Raw genomic sequence first — 13,779 nt, forward strand, 5'->3', positions numbered from 1 at the left:
CCTAAGCTGACAAGCCATGGGCTTGTAACTGACCACGCAGTTTCCTTGAAAAACTATGTGAGTCTCACCTTCCTAAAGGCAGTCCTCATCCTTGCCTTTGCTTGGCGGTTGTATTCACACAGCGTCCCTGTGTGTACCCGTACACAAGGAATTCTGGGAATCTAGATCCTATTCCTGTCTACCTGAACCAGAGTCTGCATCTTTAACCAAGATCTTTAGTTGATTTACATGCACATTTCGGTTTGAGAAGCACTAGAGCAAATCTTCACTAAATCATGGTTCTCAAACTTGAAAGTGCATCATAAACACTAAAATGCTAGGCCCCACTCCTGGAGTTGGTGATTCAGAAGGTCTGGGGTGTGACCTGAGATTTTGCATTTCTATATTCCTAGGTGCTTGGAAACTGCTGGACTGGGGACGTTTTGAAAACTACGACTTTAAACTATTTGTCTATGAGTTATTTTTTGAGAGTTGGCTGAAGACTTCATCCCACAGAGCCTACTCTGAGTCAGACTCCTCAGCCTCACCTGGCATTAAATGCAACTGAACACTCACATTGCCACCAACTTTAATTTTCCTTCATCAGAGGAATTATTCATGTATTTGGCTCATTTTCTTTTGCCAACATAATTTGTCCTTCCTCAAAAAAAAAAAGAATCATTTTTCATTTTAAAAAAATATGATTACTGCTACTCTTCAAATAATTTGTTAAAAATATATGCTAGACAAGATTTTTAAAAATATTTTAATATAATCATGAAGTTCTCAAGACAAGAAAGAACTTTCGGAAATAAATTATGGCTTATGAATCTGATCTTTTAGATTTCTTTTGGAATTGTACATCCATTCAAAACACAACCACATTTACATTATCGGAAATGTTTGGATAAAAATCAAATTGTAATAAGATTTCCACTAGTCCACATACATGAAAAATTGGAAGGTGGAGAAAAAGATTAAGGGGGATTATTGCTATTCCAGTAACTACTTATATATTTGTATCTTTGGGGAGGGGTGACATTAGTGGACTTCTATCTCTGTGCCCTTCTTGTCACCTGAGTCCCAAAAGGAGCATTGCTTAAACCCAGAATGAACAATCTCTAGAGAAAAATTCTCTTCAGCTTTTGGTCTTCACTCTTCTAATCTCTGGGGTTCAAGTTTAGTCCTAGGAGCCAGCGGACAAACGGGAAGTCGTTTCTTTCATTGTCCCCTACAACCACTGTTTTATTTTAAAAGGGAGAATCGGAAAATATGTGTTGGTATCGACTATATGATTACCTGTATCCAGTATACCAGCGCTCAGTGTGGATGCTCGAGTGTGAGCCTTCGGTGACGTGTGTACCTGTCCTCCGGGATGCATTCCCAGGTGTGGGCTCATCGCTGTGCGTGTAGCTGTGGTGTGCCCCCAGGTGTGTCTGGGGCCCACACTGAGCCAAGGCCGCCACGAGGCCCCAGGCGGGACGCATTAGAGCGGGAGCGTCCGTGGCGGGGCGCCCCAGGTGTGCGCGGCGGCGTGCGTCCTGGCGCGTGCCCAGGTGTGCTCAGGGCCCGGTGGGCGGGCGGGTGCCGCGTCCCGCCTCCAGGGGGCGCCGCCGGGGGCGGCCTCCCGGGGCGGCTGCGCCAGTCTCGCCTCAGATTTCCGCTCCTGCCGGGTCGGCGGTCCCCGACGGCGCTGCGCTCTGCGGTAGGTGAGGGGCTAGGCGCGGGTCGAGCCGGGGCTCCTGTCCCCGCTCCCTCCGCGCGGGGGCTCTGGGGACGCCGGGGACTCGGGACGTCCGTCCGTGCACGGCGCCAGCGGGAGTCGGGGCGGGGGAGAGGAGTCCGGGCACCGAGCCTGGCGGTGAAGGGGCCGCGGGCGGCCTGCGGGACCTGCCGGAAAGGAGGGGACACACGGGCACGAAACGCGTCCCCAGAGCCGCTGCACGCGGCAGGACACGGGCACCAGCGCCAGAGCGGGCGAGGGCGGAGAAAGTTAGGAACTGTCTGCTGGTGTGGACGCTGCGGGTTCCTCAGGAGAGAGAGATGATCATTCAGAAGGTAGTTTTAAAAGGATCTCTCGGGTGAATGAGGCTAACACTTTGCAGAAATCCTGCTTTTAATTCAGAGATCCCTGTTTGTGAGGAAACCAAAAGCTGCCAAAGAAATCTAAAAACTTCTGGTATTTGTGAGTTTATGACCTTGGGTTTCTCTGGAGCTGTTAGTGACACATCTGAATCGTGGGGAGAAATTTCTCTTGCTGCCTTATTACCAAGTCTGGTCCTTGCTCTTTCACTCTGTTGGCCAAAGATTAACCACGTAATTGCCTTTGAAACCCAGTCAGTGCACGGTTTTTTAAACATACCTTCTTGACTCCAAGCTTGCTTTATTAATATAGAACTGATAAGAAAATGCATGAGGGGCGCCTGGGTGGCACAGCGGTTAAGTGTCTGCCTTCAGCTCAGGGCGTGATCCCGGCGTTCTGGGATCGAGCCCCACATCGGGCTCTTCCGCTATGAGCCTGCTTCTTCCTCTCCCACTCCCCCTGCTTGTGTTCCCTCTCTCGCTGGCTGTCTGAATCTCTGTCAAATGAATAAATAAAATCTTTAAAAAAAAATTAAAAAAAAATGCATGAGACTTGTAGCCACTTTTTAAAAAGCAGATCATTTTGCCAAATGTCCTAGGGAGAAATCATGTATTAAAAACTAAAGGACAGGGGCGCCTGGGTGGCTCAGTCGTTAAGCGTCTGCCTTCGGCTCAGGGCGTGATCCTGGCGTTGTGGAATCAAGCCCCACGTCGGGCTCCTGGGAGCCTGCTTCTTCCTCTCCCACTCCCCCTGCTTGTGTTCCCTCTCTCACTGGCTGTCTCTCTCTCTGTTGAATGAATAAATAAAATCTTAAAAAAAAAACAAAAACAAAAACCTAAAGGACAGGGACGCCTGGGTGGCTCAGTGGGTTAAGCTTCGGACTCTGATTTCCACTGAGGTCATGACCTCAGGGTTGTGAGATCGAGGGCCAACCGTGGAGCCTGCTTACGATTCTTCCTCTTCCTCTCCCCCTCCCCCCTCTAATAAAAAAGCAAAACAACAACAACAAAAACTAAAGGACGCCTCTAAATCTGTTGGATTGACCTATATAAAGTGTAGGTCTCACACTGTCCTTATGTACTTTTTGCTATAACGAAAGACTGGTCTCCCTGGTCTCATTCAATTTATTGAAATGCTAATATGGAGAGCTCCTGCCGTTTGCCCTCATTTCCCCAAATGCCTTGTTTTCCTGAAACGACTCCCAGGAGAAGCCAGAAGTTCCTGAATAAGCAGACAGCCCTCGTAGAGAGCATTTGTATTGCAAAAGCTGAGTTTGTAAAGTTAAATTAATTTCTAATTGGTGGATTTTTGTTCAGAAACATTTTGGACTGTTGACCTTGCCAAAGAGGGTCTTCACTGTTAGCATCAGACCTAAAGAGGGTGGTTATTCATGCTGGTCTTAGATTTTGGGTAGCAGAAAGTACAAGAGAACAGGGACAGAAGCTGTTACTGTTTTTAAAATTATCTGTTCATTTTTTTTTTTTAATTTTATCTAGTGAGATCTCTTGAAAGTTTCAGCCTGTGTCAGCTCTTCCAAGTGGAGTCACTGGACGACTTTGTACCCACAGTTAGCCAGGCACCTTAGCAAGGGTAGGGCCCCCAGCAGACTGGTGTGGAGGTGAACGCAGCAGTGTTTGTTTGCAGAGGGACGCGTCCCAAGGAGAGGCAATGATGAGAGGACACATTCAAGCGAGCTTAGCATTCTTCTCTAGAACATTCTCTAGTCAGAGGCAAACCTTAGCAATTAGAGATTTTATTAAGAGAGCACCAGGTAACCATGACCAGCCTCTCATTTAACGGAAGTTCATTCTTTAATTGAAGGTCTCACTCATGTCAGTCAAGCTGCCCAGGGTAGGATAGCTTTGTTTAGGTTGGACCTGCCCTTGGACCTAAGATCTGTATAGCAGAGCTTAGTGGGCCCAAGGTCTTCTACTCCTCCAGGGGAATGACAGAAAAGAACCAGTTACTAGGGGTCTCAGGGTTTGTTTGGCATTATGAAGTAACAGACAGTAAAGAGCTAAAAGGGTTAAGAAGGACGAAAGAAATTTCAAAGAGGCAATTGTCTGTTGGGGCGCAGAGAGATGTCAGTGGAGGACTTGGCTGGGGTCACATTTGCGCTGGACTTTGAGCAAGGAGTAGAATTTTGTTGGGCTAAGGAGTGGAATGGGGCATTCCTGGTGGCAGACACCGCGAACAGAGATAAGGAGTCTCCAATGTAACTGTGCTCAGAAATACAAGGGCAACGGGTGTGCCGAGGCTGGACTGCGTGTAAGAATGGGTGAGGTGGGAGGTGCCTGAAGAGAAAGGCTGTCTGGTTGTAAACCCTACTTTAAAAAAAAAAAGGGGGGGGGAGGGGCAGAGGAGGAGGGAGAGCCTCATGGAGCTGGACGCGGGACTCGATCTCATAACCCTGAGATCATGACCTGAGCTGAAATCAAGAGTTGGACACTTAACCAATGGAGCCACCAGGCATCCTTAATAAACTCTACTTTTTGATGAAGGCTTGGGTTTTTTTTTCTTTTTTATTAAAGCAAACGCAAAAGCAGAGGGACTAGTACAATGAACGTCCCCGTTGTATTTCCACAAATAGATCGAACAGTTTGTTAAAACAATTTCTTTGCCATATCTGCTTTGTCTTTTTTGTTGTTGAAACAGTTTAAATTCCAGACGCCATATCACGTCGCCCTTAGATAGTACAGTATGAGCTTCCAACCAAAGGTCTTTTTCTCGTATAGCATTAATACCATTGTCATCTCCTGATTGTATAGACAGTAATTCCATAATATTTTCTAAGGCCCAGTCCACAAAGTTCCTTGATTGCCTCAAAAATGCACTTACTTTTCCTGTTGGTTTGTGTGAGTTGGAATCCAAACAAGGTCCACACGCGGTATTTTGTTGAGTAGCTGTTACCTCTTTTTTTTTTTTTTTTTTTTAAGATTTTACTTATTTATTTGACAGAGAGAGACAGCCAGTGAGAGAGGGAACACAAGCAGGGGGAGTGGGAGAGGAAGAAGCAGGCTCGTAGCAGAGGAGCCTGACGTGGGGCTCGATCCCACAACGCGGGGATCACGCCCTGAGCCGAAGGCAGACGCTTAACCGCTGTGCCACCCAGGCGCCCCTAGCTGTTACCTCTTTTAATCTAGGACAGGGGTTGGGCAGACTTTGTGAAAAGCCCCAAACACTAACTCTCGCAGGCTTTGTAGACCGTGTGGTCTCAGTTTTCATCTACTCAACTGTGCGTTCCTGCAAAAAGTAGCTATAGATGATGTGGACGTGGATGAGCGTGGCTGTGTCCCAGCAGAATTTTGTTTTCAAGATTTTAAACTCCCCTGGCAGGCTAGACTTACCTGAGGGCCTGAGTTTGCTGACCGTGGTCTGTCACAGTCCCAGTGAGTTTCTTTAATGTCAATAATTTACTGGTGGGCCTTGGCTCCCTATAGATGCCTCACATTTTGGATTTATTTGGCTTTTTGTATAGAATGGTTTAGCTTCTCCTCTACCCCTGTATTTCCTGTAAGCTGGAGGTTAGATCTAAAGGTTTACGTTAATTAAGTTCAATTTTGCCATTTTTGGCAGGTGTACTTCAGAGGTGATTTGAATTGTTTTTTTTAATATAATTTTATGACTTTAAAAAACTCAGAAACCCTCATCCAAGAGGCTCAATATTCCTAAAATAGGCTTTGCCTGATCGCTGAAAATATACTTTTTCCTTTCTCATCTTATTTTCCTTACTTGAAGGAGAGGATATGGTTGCTATTTCTCAAGGATGTTGAGAACTTTGAACCCCTCTGCTAGGTCAGTGGTAACTCCCCTCTGTTCAAGCCACCCTGTGGCCCCTCGGCTGGCGGATCACATTCTCCCACTGAATAGAAATACTTTCCTTTCTGGGCCCAGGCCCAGGGTTTCAGATGCCATCTGGCAGGGGCTGGGAGGGTTGTTTTTGTTTTTAAGCCCCTTGTCTCTTAAACACTCAGCTTTCTTCACTCGCCTTCCTCTTCATCCCCCAGCAGGACTGAGAGCTGGATACCTGGTCCATGGTCTACTCGTCACGCTGTGAGGTGGGAATATTTATCCTGCTGTCCCGTTTGGAAGGATTCTGAATTCAAAAGCTTTGTAAGCTCTCACACTTACTGTGGTGCTGGATTCCAGGGCGACCCAGTTTTGAAGAAACAAGTTTACAGGTAAGACTTGTTTTAACTCTGTTCTAGAGTGTGTCTTACGCCTAAATCCTGGAGCACCAGAGAAGTATCTTGACAAATAGTGTTACTTGGAAGTCCTTGTCTTTCTGTTGCTTAAGATTAGTAGGTGAGACTGTCTGTTCATCCCTGTACCCATTTTTCCAGATAACATGTTATTGGTCTTTTTCTTATTGATTTGTAAGAATTCTTTATACATCGGAGATACTAATCTTTTGTCATATGTGTTACGACTGTTGCCTCCATTTTTGAAACTTTGCAATATTTATGCTCTGCAGAAAATTTAATTTTATATAGGGGAAAAAATATCAGTTTCCCCTTTACAGTTCCCTTGATTTATGTTTTGCTTGGAAAGACTTATCTATTTCAAGATTTTTTTTTAAAGTCTTAGTAACACAGATAAATGAACATGTGACGAGAACTAGGAACATGGGATTCTGTAAAAGAATATTGAGGGGCGCCTGGATGGCTCAGTTGGTTAAGCATCTGGCTCTTGGTTTCACCTCAGGTCATGATCTCAGGGTTGTGAGATCGAGCCCCCTGTAGGGCTCTACCCTCTGTGTGGAGTCTGCTTGAGTTTCTCTCTCCCTCTCCCTTTGCCCCTTCCCCCACTTGTGCGCATGCTCTCTCTCTCAAATAAATAAGTACATCTTAAAAAAAGAATATTGAAGGGGGCTCTTTCTACTAGATAATATAATATTAAATTGATTAAGTGTTGGTGTTAAGTTTGGCCCTACATTGATAAGTGTTGAAGTTGAGATTTGGGGATCTGGGGAATCATTTTGTCATCACTCCTGTATAGATTTGACTTTCCATAATAAAAAAGTTTTTCTTAAAAAAAAAAAAGAACAGTAGGGGGGAAAACCATCTTTGTCCCATTTGTTCATATTCAGCAACTATTAAGCTTCTCTGTGTTGAACATGGTGGGTGTTGTGTTAAGAAATGCACAGGATCTTGGAACTTAGATTTCTCACACAGGAGACAGATGTTAATGCTCTGGTTAAGGGCAACAACTCCTGTGTCAGACCACCTGACTTCAAATCCTGGCTCTGCCATGTACTGGCTGGGTGATTTTGACCTTTCTAATTTAAAAAATGAGGGACAATAATTGCGTCTACCCGATAGGTTTGTTGGGAGGATTGAATGAGAAAACCCATGAAAAATCCTTCTCGTGGTGCTTAGTATTTAATAAATGCTCAATAAACGTAAGCTCTGAAGGAGAGAGTATCTGCAGTCAGGCAAGCACTGAGCTGGAGAGGGGTAGGTGCGGAGTGAGTGTATGGAGAGGGGGTCATGACCTGTCCTGGGCTGGGCAAGTAGGTTTAGGAGAACTTTTTGAGGAAGAGACCTTTGAGCAGAGATGTGAGATGTGGAAGATCTTGTCTTTTAATTCCGGTGAAAGTGCGCTTGCTTGTGAAGTGAGAGGGGGTGGGGGCAGAGGCAAAGGCCTAGCGATGAGGAGAAGGGTTGCCTAGTGCTGCCAGAACAAGGTGGCACCAACTTCATGGCTTAAAACAACACAGATATTTACTTGTCTTATGGTTCTTTAGGTCAGAAGTCCACACGGGTCTCACCAGGCTGAAATTAGGGCATCAGTGAGGCTGTGTCCCCTCCTGGAGACCCTGGGGGAGAATCTATTTTCTCGCCTTTTCCCACTTCCAGAGGCCACTCACATTCCTTGGTTCACGGCCCCCTCCCTCCACCTTGAGAGATAGCATTTCATCCCTTTACCCTCCCGCCGTGGTCCCCGCTCTCTCTTCACTCCCAGCCAGGAAAGCTCCACTTTTGAGGACTCATGTGGTTAGATTGGGCCCGTTTGGATAATCCAGGATAATTTCTGCATTTTAAGGCCCTTAACGTTAATCACATCGGGGAAGTGCCTACACGCTAACATGGTCACGGGTTCTGGGGATCTTTGGGAGGCCTTCGCGTAGTCACCGCACCTCGTGGTGTAGTAGCTGCTTCAGGATCAAAGCAGCTCTGCAGACACTGCGACCGTCCGTTGGTTACTACCAGGTGCTAATAATTCTCCCGGCGTGGCGTCTCTGCTCTTTTGTGCTGACGTGGTGAGCTAGACGCTTGGGGCCTCTCCTCAGCGTTGGGAAGAGAAGCTTCTAGGTGACAGGAGACGGATGAGCTGCACTGAACAGCCGTCAGAACCTTTGACTCACTCCTGTGCCCCTTCCTCCCCGCGGCTCACTCTTGCCTCCGCACCCTGATGGGGCTTTTGCTGCTCGCAGCTCTTCAGCCTTTTACTTTTCTCTGCTATTTTTGCCTGTGTAATTGTTTTTGCACACTAGCCTTAAACTCTGCTGGACTATTTTAAACAAAATTCGTGCTAAACCATTTAGCAATTTCTCATACATTAACTCTGTTGGGATGAGAACCCCACCGTCCTTGTTCTGATTCCCCCATAGTGTCTTCCACTTAATAGGCCACCAGTAAGAAAGATATTTCCAGTTGGTGGAGAGTGTTACTGGAACTCTGATATTTTGAGTTATGTCAGAATAAATTAGAGAAAGAGTAAATTAGAACTTCTCCTATTATGCCGTCCTCTCCTCCATGTGTTCCTGTTACTGCGTCTGTCTTTAAACTTGTGAGTGTTAATTACCTCTTCCTGCTGTTGTCACCTGCACTCAGGACTATGCAGTAGATACATTAATGAAAATTATTAAGTTTCTACATCTCATGGTGATTTTACTAATTTATGAGCATTAAACGAGATTTGAAAAAGCATTCTTTAAGGCATTACTTGTGCCATTATGAAGCCCTTATTCATGAGAAGAGCCACAACTGCCTGGACTCTTTCTCCCTCAGCTTGGATTTCTGTAAAGTTAAATACAGATTATAAAAGCCTAATAAAAACTATAAAGAGAAATCACTACTGACCCTTGCAAACACAGGTTTGAACTTCCTGAGTCTGCTTACATGCAGCTTTTTTTTTTTTTAACTAAATACAGTATTGTAAATGTATTTTTTCTTCCTCATGATTTTTTAAATAACATTTTCTTTTCTTTAGCTTCCTTTATTGTAAGATACAGTATATGATACACATAGCATACAAAACACGCATTAGTTGACACACATGTTATCACGAGGGCCTCTGGTTGGCAGTAAGCTCTTAGTAGTAAAGTTTTGGGGGAGTCTGAAGTTACACTCAGATTTTTCAAATGCAGGGTGTTGGTTGTCCTCAACCCCAGCGTTGTTCAAGGGTCAACTGTAGTGTATCTTATAAATGAATAAAGAACAGTTAGATGGCATTTTGGGGAGTATTTATAAAGACTAAGTCACTGTTTCTTTTTTTCTCTTAGCATTTATTATGAACATTTCCAGCCATACTCAAAAGTAGAACACAGTAAACCTTAAACCTTCATGAACCAACACAGCATCAGAAACCCATGCCTCATCCTAGCTTTGCCACACTTGTTCCAAATGACCCTTTTCCCTTTGTTTTTTTGAGTTTTTGTTTTTTGTTTACTTCTGGAGGATTTTGAAGCAAATACCAGAAATCATGTCATTTTATCATTAAATATTTTAGTATGAATTTTTTTAAAGTTTTAGTTTTTTACGTAAGTATAGTCGTACCTAACAATGAATGAAAAATCCTTAATATCATCTAATACTGTATTCAAATATCCCTTTTTGCCTAAAAAGTTCTGTGCAGTTGGTTTATTCAAACCAGAGTCAAAACAAAGCCCATTCATTGTCTTTGGTTTTTACATCTCCTAAGTTGCTTTTAATAATTAAATATTGACGTATGCCAAGCATTAGCTTAATTCAGAGTTCTCTTATTCTTACTTTTACCTCTTATTTTTAACTCTGTTTTAGAGTAGTTACATACTTTCATACTTTCATTATTACTAGAATTTATATAAAGTAAAATTGGCCTTTTTGGTTGTATAATGCTGCAAGTTTTAAAATTGCTTGATGTAACTTTCCATCACAGTTCTTTTACAGAACAGTTCCACCACCAAAAAAAGCCAGAAAACAAAACCAAAAAATACCAAGCCCTCCCTCAGTCTGTCCCATTGTAAGTCAAACCCTTCCCCTCCCCCTAATTGCTGACAACCCTTGATCTGGTCTCCATCTGTTTGTTTGTTTATTTATTTATTTATTTATTTATTTGGGAGGGAGAGAGAGAGAACGAGAGAGAGAGAGCAAGCATGAGGTCAGAAGCAGAGAGGGAGAGAGAGAATCCCAAGCAGATTCCACACTGAGCACAGATGGGCTTGATCTCAGGACCCTGAGATCATAACCCAAACTGAAATCAATAGGCGAATGCCTAATCAACTGAGCCACCCAGGTGCCCAAATGTGTCTCCATCTTGAAAAGTTTTGACTTTTCTAGAATGTCACATAAATGAAATTAAATAGTATACAACCTTTGAACTGGCTTCTTTCACTCAGACAACATCTTTGAGTTTCTTCCATGTATGTATTCTTTTTTATTGCTGAGGAGTGTATTCTGTCTTATGGGAATACCCCAGTTGATGTATCCATGCACTGTTGAAGGACATTGGATTCCCTACAGTTTGGGGGGATTATGAATAGAGCTGCTGCAAACATTGGCATATAGGTTTTTGTGTGATCGAAATTTTTCATCTTTTTAGAGCAGATCCCTAGGAGCAAAATCGCTGGGTCATATGATAAGTGTATGCTTAACGTTTTGAGAAACTGCCAAACTTTTCCAGAGTGGCTGTACCCCACCATTTTGCATCTCTACCACCAACGTATGAGAGTTCCAGTTGCTCCATATTTTTGTTAGCACTTGATATTATCAGGGTTTTTTTAATTTAAGACCTCCTAATAGGTGTGTGGTTTTTTTTTTTTTAATTATCTGATTTCAGTTTTCTGAGTATTGTAAAAGTTACTTTTAGTAACTCGAATAAATTACCGAATTAAATTTACTTTATATGCCTGTTATAAAAATATTTCTGGTTTTCTGGCGATATTCCATATTTAAATATGGTAAATATTCTATATGGAAAATATTAAATTAAAACCAGAATGTTATTTATAGAGGAGACTTTAAGTCTCACCAGTTGACACGTCATATTTGGCAAAGGAATACGGAATATTATCTGAATACATGATGCATTTTGCAGCAACCCATTCGTTACGTGCGTCTAGTGCATGTCTCATTTCTGTTTTATTGTGACCAGTAGTGTCATAACTGCTTTTGCCATCAGTTTTATCTTAGGTTAGATTGATCAGAGAAGGGGGCACCTGGGTGGCTCAGCTGGTTAAACATCCGACTCTTGATTTCGGCTCGGGGTCATGATCCAGGCTTGTGAGATGGAGCCCCACATTGGGCTTTGTGCTGGGCATGGAGCCTGCTTAAGATTCCCTCTCTCTCTCTCTCTCTCTCTCTGCCCCTCTTCTCCCCCACAAACTCCTGCCTCTAAAAAAAAAAAAAAAAACCAAACAACAACAAAAACCCAGCTTTATTTAAGAAAGAAAAAGATTGATCTGTGAATAGTAAGTTACATGAAAGCAACTGGATGTAAGCAGAGAGTAATTTCTTTGGATGCCTTTTAACTACAGGGAATGCAGCACTGTTGTAGTTTAAAAATGGACTGCTCCCATGTGTCTGAGGCAGTAGCGAAAGCTTGCATTTAAATACCTTTTGCTTTATTAAAGCATATTGAGCTCAAGGAAGAAAACCATTTGAAATTTGTGAAATAAATATCATGGGCCTCTCTTTGGGTGATTTAGGGACCGCAGTCACTGGTCGCTATTGCCTGAAAGTGTGGAGCTGCCTCCGGGATTAATTACTTAATGTCACTGCTGGTGTTGTTGTCCCTCCCTTCTCAAATTAGATGAAACCATGGAAGTCTCAGGGTGCACAGGGTCGTTGCTGGGGGACGGCCTTGTCACATCTCACCGAGTAGCAGCAATGGTTTGAGCTTCCAGTTGGTAGTATCATTTAAAAACAGAGTGGATATTACCGTCATCTAGAATGTCTCCATTTAACTCCATTTAACAACTCTGAAAAGTTGCTGAAGGGTTAGGCCTATTGACAGACCTTCCTTTGTAACACAGGGGTGTTAGAAAGAACAACAGCCTGACGAAGAAAGGAAGACGGAAGACAAGTTGCCGATGGGCTTGAGGTTATTGTGGTATGAAGCCTGGGAGGCCACGTGTTAGGAAAATTTGGTTCAACATGTAAAGAAATGGGATGGGTTTCCTGGCTAAGTCACTTTTGGTTTAAAAATAATGGTAATTGACCCTTACATCACTTAGGATTAGAACAAATTAAAAATAGTGAAGGAAGAGAAAGGTTGTTACCTCCATTGGACCTAAGTCTTTGTTTTGTTTAAAAACTTATTATAGATGTTCTTTAAACTTTATTCCTGTTGATATTAATAAAGTTCTATAAATGCACATATATATTGGGGGGTGGAGGAAGGGGCCATAGAAGTGTACTGGGGCCTTAAGTTGGGGTTTTAGAATATCAGACTAATACACCTGCTGCCCCCTGGTGGCAGCGTACTAAACAGTGCGTTCCGAGGTGAGGCATTCTGGAGAGCGGAGTCCTAGTTGTACAAGAGGGTTGTAGAGGAATCAGGAGATGTTTTCTCTTTCCGGCTCTATTCATAATTACTACCTGTATGATCTTAGGCAAATCATTTAGTTTGATTACAGCCTAGATTTCACTACTTCACCTTTAAAATGTAATTTTAAAAGTTTTTTCCAGCTTTCACATCTTGAAATTCTCTGATGATAAATACCACATATTATACACAGAAAGATCAAGTTTCACTTTTTCCTTTAGCACGTAAATCCTAACAAATCCCAGCTATTTATTTAAGAAAGCGGACTCTAGAATAACTCCAGAGGCTTGACGTGGATTCATCTCTGGACAGCAAACTGCAGAGATTATTCTGTTGCACAGTCTGTAATTAATCAGTATGAGGATCCTGCATTATGATGAAAGCTTACAAGTCATAGCACTTAAAAAATAATTTCATTTTTTAGTGTGGTACAAAAATAACAAAATTCACCATCTTAACCATTTTTATCCATACAGTTCAGTAGGGTTAAGTGTATTCACAGCGTTGTACAACACACCTCGAAAACTCTTTCATCCTGCAACACGGAAACTGTGTGCCTGAGAGACCACTGCCCTCTCCTCCCCCAGCTCCTAGCAACCATACCCTACTTTCTGTCTCTGTGAATTTGACTCTTGTACCTCGTGTAAGTGGAATCAGACAGAATTTTTCTTTTTGTGACTGGCTTATTTCATTTAGTGTCACGTCCCTGAGGCTTATCCATTTTGTAGCATGTGACAGCATTTCTTTCCTTTTTAAGGCTGAATACTGTGTGTAGATACCACATGTTATTATCCATTCATCTATCGACGGACACTTCCTTGCTGTTGTGAGTGACGCTGCGATGAACACGGGTGTGCGGCATCATTGTCAGTCTACAGCGTGTGCTAACGCAGAGAGGGCTTATACAACTATGCTCTGGGCATAAAAGCTTAAACTTCATTATAAAGATCACCATTCCCAACCATGCT

The 13,779-nt window shown here is 43.2% G+C and overlaps 1 protein-coding gene across 10 annotated transcripts in view; it reads left to right on the forward strand.

Moving 5' to 3' along the window:
- Positions 1-1,579: 1,579 nt before the first annotated feature.
- The window catches only part of GGACT (gamma-glutamylamine cyclotransferase), a 62,520-nt gene continuing 50,320 nt past the window's right edge, over positions 1,580-13,779 (forward strand). For all 10 annotated transcript variants that reach the window (XR_015725900.1, XM_087865009.1, XM_087865011.1 and 7 more), the window contains exons 1-2: positions 1,580-1,684; positions 6,073-6,243. The gene's annotated coding sequence lies outside the window, so the exon portion shown is untranslated. The remainder of the gene's footprint in view (positions 1,685-6,072; positions 6,244-13,779) is intronic.

The sequence above is a fragment of the Ursus americanus genome, chromosome 10 (genome assembly GCF_024610735.1).
Source record: "Ursus americanus isolate L20-20 chromosome 10, mUrsAme1.1.p, whole genome shotgun sequence".
Classification (NCBI taxonomy): Eukaryota; Metazoa; Chordata; class Mammalia; order Carnivora; family Ursidae; genus Ursus; species Ursus americanus.